Genomic DNA, 10,224 nt, shown 5'->3' with positions numbered 1-10,224 from the left:
AATATTTATAAGATAATAGAATTGTATGCAAATGGTATGCTTCGTGAGTCAGAGTCCAATGAGAATTGTTGGAAGTGAGAGGTTGGTCGCATTTTAAACTGGGATTCAAATTAATAAGGTCCAAATCCTGTCCTCGTATACCTGTGGATCTTTCTTGGCTGATGATCTTATAATACTGATTTATTATTTAGTATTAGTATTGTCTATCTACCGGAGGGCCTTACTGAGGAAGTGAGGAGGAGCTGGAGGACAATTTTACTTATTGTAACTTTATAAGTTTATAAGAGTTTTAGAATCCCGCTAGTCGAAAGCTTTGTTCGAGGAAATTTAAAAAATCATTTATGTTTAAATTTCTCTTATCTCTAATCATCTAGCTCTAAGCTCTGTACTGTAGAAAGTATGGATTTTATTTGACAATGACGACAACGTTGTGACTTTGTAAGTATCCAAAATTATCTTAACGATACTTTCTACCGCATCGAAAAATATCAATCACAACCAAAGTTATGAATAGTGATATCGTGAGCCTAAATGTGAGCTACTTATGACGTATCACGTATCAGTATAAAGCATAGCAACGCGCGCGTTGCTCATCTGTTCTTGCTCGTGCACGTGCAATCTCTTGATGTTGCTAAGCAACAACACAGCGCAGGTAACATTCGATGAAATTATGCCATTATTCTAACGTTTATTTTACCTCACTTCCAACGTTAATTATAGAAAATCTAAAGCCTTACTCAAAATTCTAAAAATGCTATATGCTATTCGGGTATTCCTATCCTTTTCTTATGTCCCCGTTGCGGGGGATTTCGACAAGTTTAAAATATAATATAGATAAGAGGGCGAATCCTTAGGTGGTCCAATTTGCTCCACTTATAGTACCCATTGTTTTAATCCCACAACTCGAGGGGACGTGGGAGACCGAATAACTGAATAGCTTACTTAGATTGTCAGAAACTCTGCATATGAAATTAATATGCAAATACTAATGTTATTCACGATGAAGTTATTCATAGAAAATACTGTTTTAATACTTTCAACACTACTATATAACAAATAATTTTAGGTCCCAATGTCAAAGCGATAGAAGAGACTATGACGTGACCGTTTGTATCCTAAGCAACGCTTCCTGGGCTACAGTATTCTAGTATTGACTTCGCCATTTTCTCCTCCCTCACCGCCATTTTCTCCTTCCTCTTCCTCCCATCACTATGGATCTGAATTCTGTTACCAATGTTTTAAACTCATTTTCATTAAATGAGCTGAAAGCTCTTAAGGCTTTAAGGCCAGTGTTGAGAATGTCATGAAACTTAAGACTTTAAGAGGAATTCTGTTAAATGCGAGGACTTCTTGGAGTTGCATTCAGATTTTTTTCAGAACAAGAGTGTTCAACATGGCACGTTGATGTCTGAACTTGAAACACTTATGGCCAAGCAAACTGCTGTGAAAACTGCCACAAAGTGGCTCACTTCCACTGGAGAAGAATATGTATGCTCTTCCTCGAATGGACACACCACGACTAAGGAGCCAATCGATATTTTAAATTATCCTGGGATATCAGAGCTTTTGGAACATTACATATTTGCAACACAGTCATAAATTAGCACAGTGATAATAGTGTAATGATGTGAATTTGTGCCACGTCAACAAGTTAAAACAGACACATCGTATGAAAGGATATATCAGTATATATGAAACAAAAAGAAAAACAGAAAGAGAAACAGAAAGAGAAATAGAAAGAGAAACAGAAAGAGAAACAGAAAGAGAAACAGAAAGAGAAACAGAAAGAGAAACAGAAAGAGAAACAGAAAGAGAAAAAAACAGAAACAGAAACAGAAACAGAAATAGCCTCTTGTTTACACCGAATACTCCAACATGACAAAAATCTAAAGTAACTATAGACATAGTAATTAGTAACCATGATAATTAAAACCTTGCTTTATCCAGAGCGCTTGCGCTTGCAGTAGCGCGAAAGCACATGGTTAGGTGAAATTAAAACCAGCTATTATATTTTATAATCTAGCACTTCAAACTTCTCGCTGATCATCTAAACAATATTAGCATTTAATATATGTATGCGCATATTTTGCTAAGATGGCAAATATTTCGTTAGCGCGGCAATTATTTGCGTAACATGGCAATGTTGCAGCCCGGGATCGCTTGTATTATAACTTTATAATATGGACTACCGGGATTCGGCTTTGAACTTTATTTAAACTTTTTACCTTATTAATGATCGAATGACCCACATTTTAACTTGACAAGACAACAAATTAACAAAGGTATCACCTAGACAATTATACACCGTACACGGTAATTACGAGAATAGCGCAAAATTTAACCCATACCATAGAAACCATGACTCTAATTATATAGGTAATACTTTTGAAGAAAACAATGACTTAAACTTTAATCCATGGGATAACTGCTCAGATGTACTAAATAGCTGTAAATACTACGAACCACGGCAAATCAACACGAGTAGGCCTTATGAATTTAAAGTTCAATCTCTTAATATTCGATCTTTGAGCAAAGCAATCTCTAATATACGTGATGAAATTGAACAGCACCTAAAATTTGATGTTCTGTGTTTCAACGAAACAAACTGCACGGTTGTAAGTATGGCATTTCAAGGAAAAGAATTAGAGTTAGAAGGCTTTCATCCCCCCTTTATTCAGGCTCCCGCAAGGGACTCTGGTAAGGGCGGTGGTCTAGTAACCTATGTAAACAAGAATCTCTGTGAATTATCTGATGTCACTGCACGATCTGAATTATCTTATAGAGATGATCCAAACGTTGGCGAATTTCAGTTAATAGAGATAGCTCAAAATGGCCACAAAAACGTCATACTATGCAATATGTATCGGTCTCCCAGTGGTAATGTCCCCAGTTACTTAGAAAAATTGGAAAACACCCTAAAAGATTTGGCGCGACATAGCAACAAAAACGTATTATTTCTAGGTGATACCAATATTAATCTATTAGAATACGGCGTAAATGACCATACTACTAAATATGTTGATATTTTTGCAGAGTATGGATTCGCACCAACGATATCACGACCAACTCGTATTACTTGTCACAGTGCTACACTTATTGATCACATTTTCGTAAACCAATGCCATGCTATAACAAAGTCAGGCATTATAACTGAATCGCTATCTGATCACCTTGCCACATTTACCGGCATACTTCTCGACACTAATAGAATAGGAAATAAATTGAAAAATGAAACTTGTGAATCATCAAACCGAGTAATAAATGAAGAGAAAATCGCTCGTTTTGAGGAGAAAATAGCGTCTATTGATTGGAATTTTTTACACAACGTTGACGGGACAAATACAAAATTTGAAGCTTTTCACACTAAATATGAAGAAGTCTATAATGAGTGTTTTCCAGTTAAAAAGAAAAAATCAAACCACAGAAAAAACTCTAAACCGTGGATATTAGATTGGCTTCAATGTGCATGCAATCGAAAGAACCAACTATATAAATCCTTTGTTAAAGAGCCTACTGAAAAAAATGAAAAAACTTATAAGCATATGAAAAAGTTTGTTGAAAAACAAGTAGATATTGCGAAAAAGAAGTATTACGCATCATATTTTAAAAAGCATGCGAGCAATAGCAAATTACAATGGCAAATGATTAATCAAATATTAAACAAGAAATCAAAAGAAAAAATAAAAATAAGTAAGATTAACTATAAAAATAGAGTTATAACCGACTCACAAGATATAGCTGACAGTTTTAATGATTATTTTACTAATATAGCTGAGAACCTAAAGAGCGAAAACAATCTGGTTCGCGGTGCAGGATCAGTAGGACATTCTCTTCCCCAATCAAGTCGATGTGATTTTGATATGGAGCTGGAGGACTCCTCGCCCTCCGAAATTGCTGAAATCATACATGATCTTAAGAACAAATCGACTTCAGATATGAATATACAGCCTCTTAAAAAGGTTTGCAATGTGCTGTCTCCAGTAGTTAATCACCTGATCTCACACTCCCTTCACGAAGGAGTATTCCCCGAAAAGCTCAAACTTGCTAAGGTTATCCCACTCCATAAAGGAGGATCGCGCAGCGAAATTACAAACTACAGACCAATCTCACTTTTGTCCTGCTTCTCAAAGATATTCGAAAAAATAATGCATGCACGTTTAGTAAAGCACCTAAAATCACGTAATATTCTATATGCGTCGCAATTTGGTTTTAGATCGGGTCACAGTTGTGAACATGCGTTGCTTGAAGCTCAGTTTAACATACATAAAGCTCTAGAAAGGAAGCAAGTGTCAGCATTACTGCTTCTTGACTTCTCCAAGGCGTTTGACCTAGTAGACAGTGAGATACTGCTACATAAGCTGGAGCACTATGGTGTAAGAGGCCTTAGCTTATCCTGGTTTGAGTCTTATCTAACTAACCGGAAACAGTATGTTCACGTCAACGGTTGCAGTTCAGAAAAAATGGGATTGGAACATGGAGTTCCTCAAGGGTCCATTCTTGGTCCTATATTGTTCATTATTTACATAAACGACCTTGCAAATGTAAGCGATATAGCCCATTATATTTTCTTCGCTGATGATGCAAACATCATCGTTTCTGCCGACACGTACACTGAACTGAACATGCGTGCAAACAGAGTATTAAATACTGTACAGACATGGGTTAAAAACAACGGTCTTAAACTCAATATAGGAAAAACTAAATACATGATATTCACTAACAGATTACCAGAGGATATAAATATTAGTATAGAAGGACAGCGACTAGTGAAAAGTGAACATGAACGATTTTTAGGTGTCATTATTGACTCAAAACTTAGCTGGAGCCAGCACATTAAACAGTTAAAGACTAAAATATCCAGAAATGCAGGCGTAATGATGAAACTTAAAAGTTCCATTCCGAATAAAGCTCAAAAAATGCTATACAATAGTTTAATTCAATCTCACCTGTATTACTGCGCTACTGTTTGGGGTACTAAATCTTTAAATTCCATTCAGTCTTTATTCTCTGCTCAAAAGAAAGCTATTCGCGCCACTGATTCAGATTATCATAACTATTTTTACGACAAAGAAAAACGTAAACTACCATCTCACACAAAATCCATCTTCAACAAAATAGGAATTTTGGCTCTTCCTAACCTCATTGCTAAAAGCTGTCTAACTTTGATGCACAAGGTTTATATGGGAGTAGCACCATCGAGTATCTGTAGTATATTTGAAAAATCACCGCTTAGACAAACGGAAAGGAGAAATCCAAAGTATTTTGAAATTAAGTTCAACAGATTACGGATCACCGATTATAGCATCTCTAACGTAGGACCACGATTATATAACAACACGATAAACGAAATAAACAAAATCCTTCCCTTCAACGTACCTAAGTTACAAGATAAGTTTATTAATTCATACAAGGACAACATTGTACGTTACTTACTGGACAAACAAAAACTTGACCTAGAAAACCTTTCGTGGACGGACAAGAACTTTGTCCTTTACAACTTTTAAACAAAATATTAGCAAAATATAACAGCTGTAAGAATCCTAAACGTTAGTGCACTGTGCAGTCAAATAAATGAACTGCGAAAATGCATTTGACAGTCAGTCACTGCAATTTATTCTGCAACTTATTTTTCAATTTTCACTGCCACACTTAGGCTTATCTTGCCTACACATTTTAAAAAAAAAACGAAATTCCTTGCGCACCGCGTACTAAAATTACTTGGATTTCTACCGCTTTGATAAATGACTACATGAAGATGGGGAGTTAATATTTTTGATTTATATAATATAGATTATTTATTCTTTAGTGTAGATTAACTTTATTTTTATATATTTTACCAAGTGTGAAGGATCAACCATACGTTATTGATATTTTTGAAATATTTAATGATACATTGATATAATAATAAATGATTGTAATATTTTTATTGAGGCACATGCCACCCCATCGCGGGTTTACTACTACTACAAAATAAAAGTATTTAAGTGTTTGTGTTTGTATCAAGAGAAATAGCTGAAACTTGCACAATAATTGGAATACAGTGAAATTTTATTTGTACTCCTCCGCGATACTGCTAAGGGACGGAATAGAAAATAAAGGGCGGCGTTATGTGTGTTATACTTATAATTAAATTTAAGTAATTAGCATCACTAACGCAGATCAGAAACAGCTTTATCGGCACAGTGGCACACACACACATTCCACGTGCACATTTTACTTGTATCACGTGGTGACCCCCACGGTCGCTTCACTGTAGAGTTTCGACGATACAGGGGGAGCCGCGCATTCGTGCGCGGCGGGTCATACAACGTATGACAACATTTTACATGACAGCGTTATAAGTCAGTTTGAATCCGTGCACACGCACCGGTATACTTATGCGCGCCATCTTATTGGCCACCAAACAACACGTGAGAACTGAAAAGCTCTGCTATTGACTGGATCGATCACTGCTCATGCAGCGGTTACCATGGTTACCATGGTTAACGTGTCATGCATGATCTACTCGAACAAGCGCGTGTATGCGAGATTGATACCTTTTTACCGCTCCGCTGACTTTATTAAGGTGCACTTTCTTCTCGCTTATCACGTAATTCTGCAACACAACTTCGTTTATATTTCGTTATTTTACCTGTTTACTAGAAAGCCCGTGATCACAGGGAGGAAGATTATATTAGTTTTTATCGCATCAAAAAATATCTGTCACAACCGAAGATACAGCCAATTAAAATGTAGCTCGCACTGAACACAACGTAATTACCACAAAACCGATAAAAATGTCGTAACAACAATCATTGCATGTGCACGTGCACGTTCAACACCGTTACTATGGTTACTATGCAAATTCCTATTTCTCATCTAATTTGCACGTGGGCGGTCGTACAGACAGACAGACAGACAGACAGACAGAAATAATTCTTTGAATTATAATATAGAAAGATAGGTTCAGTTGGGTTCAGTCTAGTTGTCGGTCACCCGAAACATGTCAGCAGTTTGTTTATCAGATACCGTAGAATGGGGGAACTTCGCCATGTTTTACAGCTATTTCATGTTATTTAGAAAATACGACACGAGTACTTGAAAAAGTTTATAGCTCATATGAACAGGATTGGTAAAGCAAATGTTTTCGTATGAACCACATCAGCCAGGCATAAATAGTCAGCTAGATTGGTGCCACTGAAATCAGGGCGAAGTTACCCTGCAATATGGGGTAACTTCGCCATTCTGAAACTATACCATATTCGGTGCTAAGCACCATACCACTCGAAACTCAATTATATTTCCTTGATATACCTGCCAATTTTACTTATCTAGCTCTAGCCTGCGTGTTACAATGGGCAATTTGGTCGCCGGGGTAACATCGCCATGCTGCGGGTAACATCGCCGGGATGAAGTAGAAATGTAGTCAAACTTCGCCAATACACGTGCGTGACTTCACCAGCCGCGCGCGAATTTCGCGCCAAACTTCGCCGAACAGATGGGATCAGAAGAGGGTAACTTCGCCACACACAAATTTGAAAACTTTATAATATCAGTTGTGTGCATCATGGCTAACTAAATTCACCCTTAAATGAACAGGACATATGCTAATGATGTCACACAGAATTTATTAAGGATATAATTGTAAAATATGGAAAATATGCAAGCAGGAAATTTTAGCCACTTTATTGCATTATTTCATGTTGCCTGAGTTTAATTAACATAGTAAACGTTTATTTTTGAATATGAATACCTTTATAACCATTTGTTCGACACAATACTATACAAAAAACGATCTCCTAACAATTCAAAACAGATGAATGATTATTTGAAAAATAGTGGCGAAGTTCCCCGACACGGCGATTTTACCCCAATCTACGGTACGACATATTCCTGCCAATTGTTATTTCTTTATTTGTATGAAATTGGTGGCATGGTAGATTTTAATATTAATTAATTCATGGCACTTTTCTTCACTTTTGACGCTTAAAGTTAAACTGATGGGCATTGGGCCATTATCAATCAAGTTGACAGCTATTAGTATTTACATAATATTGAAAATGAACAACAAGAAACCCAATGCGAGTGAATGGCCGCTTATCTTTAATGGGCTACCCTTGGATAAGCAGATAATCTGGAAAGCGCGCTTATAGCAAACAGTATAATTTAATCGAAATGCACACCAAGGGTAAATAATTTGCTGAATAGTTGAGCTAGCAAAAAACAGTTTCTTAAAACAATTCTCAACCGTTTAAAAGTAATTTCGAATTAAGACCACAGCATTAACCCGATGCTTTGAACAGAAGTTTTTTTGAGGCTGTTATTACACAATATTCTGTATTTTTAACATAGTAGTAGTAGTTACCGTGACTTTTACGACTAATGAAATATATAACACTCCCGCATTTAAGTCATTATATTTCTAAATTTTCTGCATTATAAAACAATTTGCCGTTTTAACAGAAATTTAGGAGTAAAGGTCGTTGGTTTTTAGATAAAAAACGGTCGTACATAAATAATTCTTTGAATTATAAGTAAGCCCGTGGTCACAGGGAGGAAGGTAATAGTATTAGTATTCTTTGGTAGTCAGTTTTTATAGCATCAACAAATATCCGTCACAACCGAAGATTCAGCCGATGAAAAGGGAATTAAAATGTAGCTTGCACTGAACACAACGTAATTACCACAAAACCGATAAAAATGTCGTAACAACAATCATTGCACGTGCACGTTCAACACCGTTACTATGGTTACTATGCAAATTCCTATTTCTCATCTAATTTGCACGTGGGCGGTCGTACAGACAGACAGACAGAAATAATTCTTTGAATTATAAGTAAGAACTAGAAAGCCCGTGGTAACAGGGACGAAGCTAGTAGTATTGAAAGAAAGTTTTAATCGCATCAAAAAATATCCATCTCAACCGAAGATACAGCCGATTTAAATATAAAACACTTTAAACACAACGTAATTACCACAAAACCGATCAAAATGACGTTAAAACAATCTTTGCACGTGCATGTGTGCATTAAAACACCGTTGCTATGGAACGTTTTGGTTGTTACCTAAATTCCTATTTTTCATCTATTTGCACGTGGGCGGTCGTACAGACATACAGACAGAAATAATTCTTTGAATTATAGTAGAGATACTTAATTACCTTACTCGGGAATATTATAGCGGGTTAATTTATGACTGGGAAAATTAATGACCGGGAAAAATATGGCGGACTTTCCAAAAACCCGCCAAATTATCCCGGTCATGTATTTACCGGTGGCCGACCTTTCAACTTTTTTTTTAATTAAAGGAAAATAAATCTAAGCAATAATAAGTCAAATCTTCATTAAAGCGTATTCTCATTCTCATTATCGCTAATGTCCCCGCCATTATCATTATTGATATCCCCCTGAGCTGCTGACCGTCAAATTCGAAGTTGTATTGTTGTATTAACAAGACTTTCATTTTGTCCGCTAATGGGGCTACTGCTCTGAAGGTCAGCCTGAGCTTAATTTCCTGCCCACCGCTTGGTATTTGGGAACGTCTTGGCTTTGCAATTGCATCTTCAACTGCTCCAGTAATCAATCCACCGTGGACCATGAAATAGTGGCACAGGTTACTCACTTCTAACAAATGTGGCCACAAGTTACTTCAACGGGAAAAACTACCTCTTTCTTTAGTCTACACACTGCACACGAGAAGCGATCAATCTTTAGAGACATTATTATTATAATAATATATATTATATATTATTATTATTATTTTTTTCTTCTATAACATATAAATTGTTTTCTTCTCTACGATTCACTGATTCATGGGCAAGAGAAGTGAGAATCTCAGAATCACGGTCCACCCTGAAATCTGATTTCTATAACCAAATTGTGATTTTTATAACGAAATTATGGTAGCAACCGCCAATAAAGTTACAGCCCTCCATCCACTGCTTCAAAAGTCTTCTCTAGCACATATGAGACTTCATGTAAAATATGATGATCACCACCCCTTGGAACCCCATAATCTGAATCGGCGGGTTTTTTTATGACTGGTAAAATTTTTGACCGGGAAAAATATGGCGGAATCTTCCAAAACCCACCACTTTATCCCGGTTATAATATTCCCGAGTAAGGTAGTTAATTTGACTTAATGCTACTGCCTACTGGTGAAATCAAGTTTATACATCAGTACTATCAACTGTTCAAATAGTGTCATAGTAACCAAGCATGCTTTGTCGTGTTTATTAAGTTAATA

The 10,224-nt window shown here is 36.3% G+C and overlaps 1 protein-coding gene across 1 annotated transcript in view; it reads left to right on the top strand.

Moving 5' to 3' along the window:
* The first annotated feature begins 1,037 nt into the window (after positions 1–1,037).
* Positions 1,038–10,224, top strand: part of LOC134821884 (uncharacterized) — a 62,329-nt gene continuing 53,142 nt past the window's right edge. Inside the window, exon 1 of the mRNA XM_063832696.1 lies at positions 1,038–1,066. The gene's annotated coding sequence lies outside the window, so the exon portion shown is untranslated. The remainder of the gene's footprint in view (positions 1,067–10,224) is intronic.

Source organism: Bolinopsis microptera, chromosome 10, assembly GCF_026151205.1.
Source record: "Bolinopsis microptera isolate Bmic1 chromosome 10, MBARI_Bmic_1.0, whole genome shotgun sequence".
Classification (NCBI taxonomy): domain Eukaryota; kingdom Metazoa; phylum Ctenophora; class Tentaculata; order Lobata; family Bolinopsidae; genus Bolinopsis; species Bolinopsis microptera.
Note: the sequence above shows the minus strand (reverse complement) of the source record. Positions and strands in the feature narration are given on the sequence as shown.